Here is a 5,572-nt window from a genome sequence, read left to right on the forward strand (position 1 = left end):
TAGGGAAAGTATTTGTAATAGCATAAAAAAGGACCAAGTGCTAACCCACATACTTGAATGATCATCATTAGCCATTGGCATTTATGGTGGGCAGAGCTACATGTGTCATCTGGTATATTTTTTATTCTAGGAAGGTACATGGGTCTTGATGCTTTCTTCAAGTGATTCTCCAGGCTATGTTTGGTTTAATTTCTTGAGTGTCACTTTGACTAATACAGAGTGGCTCAGGGTTAGCATACAGGGTTACTTTCCATTAAAAAAAAAAAAAAATTAAAAACAGTCTTGAACTGCATGGGGCTTGTTATGAAATGCTCCCCTCCTCTGTAGCCCCAGAAGAGAAGGAGCTTGGCATTCTGAGAGTGGTACAAAGTGGTATTGTTAAACAGCAGCTAATTAGGATGGGATTTCACGTTGCCAAGAGCTAAGTCTTTGGCATGCAACAGAGCCAAACAGCAAGGGCAAAGTGTAACTATTTAAGGCTGAAGTTTGCTATTTAAAGGGAAGCATTCATCCTTGCCCAAATGTTTGTTGCAGTCAGGAAAGTGTTTCTGTTCTAGTAACAAGATGATGGGCTGTCATGATCCCACCAAGTCAGTCCAGATCAAATGTGTTCAGGATATAAGCCAAGAGATTATTTTTTCCAACCTGCCAGCATCAAAAGCGCCATCTGTGATCGATTTTGTGATAATGATGTAAGCAGCTACTGGAAATTCAGGACACTTCCCAGAGATTTTGGTCTCTTGGAGGACCAAATATGAGCTTTCAGGAGTAACACAGCTGCTGCTATCCAAAACCTGCTGTCTCTTCCGCAGAGGTGGTAAGATATGACCCAGTCACAAATCCATGTGAGCATAACCTCTTGCAAGCAGGGGTATGTTGCCTGAACCTGCGCAGGAAAATTGGTGGACAATGTCCTGAATCCTCTCTTATGCCTACATGGCTACTACTCACAGAATATTTTTTATGGCAGCAGGCTTACCTTAAACCTAAATCTAAGCCCAGACAGAACACTGTGGGCACTGATTTCAGACAAGACTACAGAAATCTGGAGTCAGTACCCTGCATTTCCGTATGGCTGCACACTGCTTTGCAGAGGGAATGTAAAGCCAGCAGTTCATGCTCTGAAGCTCTCCTAGATTTAAAAGCAAAAGCAACTCCTCCTTGCAGTAATGGTGGCATTACTTTTGCTCATTAGAAGCATGACATAATTTTGATCCAGCACAATAATATTTTGTTAAAATTCTTAATTTATGAAAGGTTTACTATATGGCTTTTTATTTCTGTGATATCTTCAGAGAAGCTAAATAATCTTTGAGAAAATATAAATGGTAATGACTCATGTCAATTTGCCCTTATGAGAAAAAAATCAAGGCTGAGAGGAGACAAGCAGTTTCTACAGAAACAGCAGGCTTGAATTTTGACATGTTTTAAGAGTGAAAGTGGTCCAAATTTAATGAATATTAGGGGAAAAAAGTCTTAAGGATTTTGCAGATTTGGACCAAAGAGAAAATAGTTCTTTGAACTAATGGCTGAACTGAACATAGCTAACGCATGTATTCATTGACTTAGGAACACTTTTTCCTACTTCCGTACACAGTCCCATATATTTATCTGGCAAAACAATCCAATGCTTACGTGCTTTTTAGGAATAATTACCCAAGTGCCTACTGAGTCAGGGTTATATGTTAGCATGCGCATCCAATGTTTCAGAGACATGGTTTGAGCTAAGTCTTAGCACCCCTCCAACAGGAGCCCATAACAAATTATGGCCGTTCATACTCCCTTTCTCCACAGAGCTGTAGCCCCATAATGGTCCTTAGAAACGGCCTGGGTGTTCGTCTGATCCAAGGTTTCTACTTATTCCAGATGAGGAAAGACCTCTATCATTTTAATTAGCAGAGGTCGTGTTTATGTCTGTCAGACGGTGATGCCTGACTTTCCCGCTGGGAAGTTTGATTCCCTGGTAAGGCAGACACCGGCCAAAAGCGTCGCCCACTCTCAGGACACTGGGTTTTGGGGGGTCCCGTTGATAGACCAAAGCCTGGAATCACAGCTGCCGGGCGGAGCGTACTGCACAGAAATGCAAACACGGATATACAATATTATCAGTATATTTTACGAATGGGAAGACACTTCTGACCAAAAGAAAACCCCAAAACGAAAAGGTTGAATTAAACACCCAACACTCCCCCCCGCCCCCCCCAGTTTAGATACCTAGAGCAAGCCCTTGTATGTGGGACACGGGTGCCCATGCCTGCCTCGGGAGGCCCCTCCTGTGCAGCCAGGAAGGTGTGCCAAGATCTCTGGTGCAGAGGGGGCTCAAGGTGCCCATTAACCCTCTTGGTGGCTCTCTGGATGAACTTCCTATACTTCTTGTTCTCTTCCTCCTTCTGGTCCAGAAAAAAAATTCCCAGAGTTTCATTCATCTGCTGTGAATGAAGCTGACACTGTGACAATAAATGCAAATCCCCCTCCTTCTCCTGCTCCTTGACTGGAATTTCTAGAATGGCTGGAGAACTCACACTTCACAGCCAACTGAGCATTTGCAGGCAGAGTTCTGACCTCCTACTGTGTGCAATTAACACTAATTAAACAAATAAGTAAAAATTACTTGTGACATCCTTTGCAGAAGGCCCTAACTGAGTTTTGTGTTGGAGCTGCTGGAGCTGTTTTAATTGGCTGTCTGTCTACTGCTGCACCCTGGCACGGGCTTCTGAGGGAGCAAGGAGACACAGAACACCTCTACGCCAGGACTGAGGTTACACCTCTACACCATAACTGAGGTTACAGGGCTGCCCCAGATCAGGGGAGGCAATCACGGACAGAGGGAGAGGCTGAGCAGTGGCCTTGGCTTCAGAAGCTCCCTTGTGGACCCACAGGACTCTGGGCAAGGGAGTGCAGCATGAGGAAATGGGTGGGAGACTCTTACATCACAGCAGTCAGCGCAATGAAAGCCAAGCACCATCTAAATCTACAGCTAAGGTGCCATTTCTCTTACAAGGATTGCTGCCTCAGGCAGTGCATAGAGTGAAAGACAAGTTCTGGATCTATCTCTGAGCCTCCCAGGGGGAGATCATTGATAGGAAATTATAAAATGAAAAAAAAAATTTAAAATTAAGATAACGTTTTCAAAGCTGGCACCTTTTCCAGGTCACCCTGTTGCAGGTACCCTGGGGCTGGTTTTCAGAGAAACCCAACCCTTGAGATTCCCAGCACCTTTGAAACCAAGCCAAGAACATCTTGCCCAGAGGTGGAGGCACACAAAATTAGGTTTCCTTTTTAAGATGCATGTTGGCTGTGTTTGAAAGCCATATTATCCTCTATAATTTTTACCCCTCCCCTCCTCCAGAATTTTCTGGAAATCTTAAGCTGCATCACGAAAATGATGCAGATCACGAAACCACCCATCCACCCATTCCCTGCATGTCCTTTCATCCTGGCAGCTGTGCTGTTTGGCAATTGTTGCTACATGCAAAGGGGTAGGTGGGTATCAGGCAGGCAGGCACCTCCAAACTGCGTGGGGAAGAGTGTGCTCAGTAACACTTGCCACTTCTGTAATGAAGAAGAGGGTAGGGTGAGACCTTGAGAGCAGAGGGTGAAGCCTTGGTGGCATGGTACTGTGGCGGTAAGACTGAATGGTTCCTTGCCCATGAATAGTTTTCAACTATGACCAAGGATAAAAGTTTGAGATTTTGTCCATGTGCTTTGAGACAAGGCAGGAGAGAGGGCAGAGTGCAGGTTTTCTCTTTAGATTGACAGGTATGTCATACCTGCGTATGTGCTTGCATGCTGGGCCATGTTGTGATACATCCTGAGTTCCTCATCAGCACTTCCCACCAATCCCAAGCAGTCAAGGTACTATCAGACACTGCTTGCTTGGGCTGTCTGCTGACATCACTTGCCAGTGTTGTCCATAAAAGCCAATTTGCAATATCATTTGAACCTGCTTATGGCAACTTGTAACATCTACAAGTGGCAGCTACTGCTTTGAGCCCTTTGGGGAAGGGTACAGAAATGTTCTCCTTGCCAGCTCAGGAAGGGAGAGGGCAAGCCCCAGGACTGACACTAGAACTCAGTTGACAATATAAAAGTAGAATTGTTATCCCCTCCCCAGGCACACACAGTATCATGCTGTATTATTTGCCGTCCCAAAGAGAGCTGTGCTGGTTTTGTGGATCACCATGGAAACTGCCAGAAACAGAGTCATGCCAGGGAAGCTCAACAACCACTGTTCTGAAAGTGCATTGTCTGGGGATCTCATTCATGTAGAGATGGAGCCCTCTCCAACGCTGCTCACCTGGAGATGACCCCTCCTGAGAGAAGCAGGCAGAGGGATCTCTGCAGGGGCTCTGGACATTTCCACCCTCCATGTGGAAGTGTAGTAATTCCTCCCTTTACACAATGACTTGAAAAGTCTGAAAGATCCCAGAGCAAAGATCACAAACATCTGGGAACTGTGTGCCTGGCTCTGGTGTGAGACCAGGAACAGAGCCAAAACCCTCTCCAGCTAACCCCTCCTGCACCCATGGAGGACAGCCTGCATGCTGGTTTCAGCAACAAAAGCTCTGCAAGTAGGAGTCCTATGGCAGGGAACCGTGTTCTTCTCCACACCCCATCCTGACATCTGGCAGCTGTAGGCATAACTTCAGTGCAATACTGGGAAGGCAGCCAAAACCCTTCCCACAGACTTGGCCCATCTCTTACTAGTGTCTTCTCTCCCTCGCTCCCAGCCAGTACAGGCGACCATGCTGGTTGTGGAAGGGCAGGGATTCTCCATCAGAGGCTGTCTGGTGCAGCCTCTCCTGCTCTGACCACAGAGCTGCCCTAGGCACCCATGCCAAAGTTCTTAGATCAGCACCCAAACAGAGGGCAAGCTGGGACCTACTTTGCTCTTTTCTAGAAGTATTGATATAACAAGCCTGGAAATAGTATTTTCCTCCAGCTCTTCCATGGACAAGGACAACACCTTCTGCTAGCCTACCCAAACCTCTCCTGTCCAGCAGCTCTTTTGACAAGTCTAGTGAGGATCAGACATGAGTTTCCATGATCTCTTATGGTCTGAGTTTTTGTGCTGAGAAGCCATTTTCAGTGATGGGTGGATGCAGAACTGTAATGAACAGCAGCAGTAATAGGGGTCTATGCTCCATGGAGCTCCTCTGGTGACCTGCAGCACACACTACTGCCTCCTCAGCACTCTCCCCTAATAAACATGCCCCTCAGATAGACAATGTTTAAGAATGGGGCTGAGATGACCAGTCTGTCCATACAGCTGTCACTGCTGCTGCTGTTGCTTGTCAAAGGGTAGCTGACCAGTGGGTATTTCTTTTACTTGGCTTGAATTCAAATCAGTAATCTATAATTGAATTGGTTCCCTGCTCCCCATGTTGTTTGGATCTCTTTGTCTGGTGCAGATTTTTGCATTGAGCTTCCAGAGACAACTCTGTAAATAGGTATTTTCCTGGCATTTCACAGGGTACCTGTGAATTACCACAGGCTATTGCCTACTTTGCCTGAGCTTCCCTCCCCCTGGGAGGAAAGACCTGTTCCTGCCATTCAAGGAAAGTCTGAGGGA

This window comes from Corvus brachyrhynchos, unplaced genomic scaffold (genome assembly GCF_000691975.1).
Source record: "Corvus brachyrhynchos isolate BGI_N302 unplaced genomic scaffold, ASM69197v1 scaffold115, whole genome shotgun sequence".
Classification (NCBI taxonomy): Eukaryota; Metazoa; Chordata; class Aves; order Passeriformes; family Corvidae; genus Corvus; species Corvus brachyrhynchos.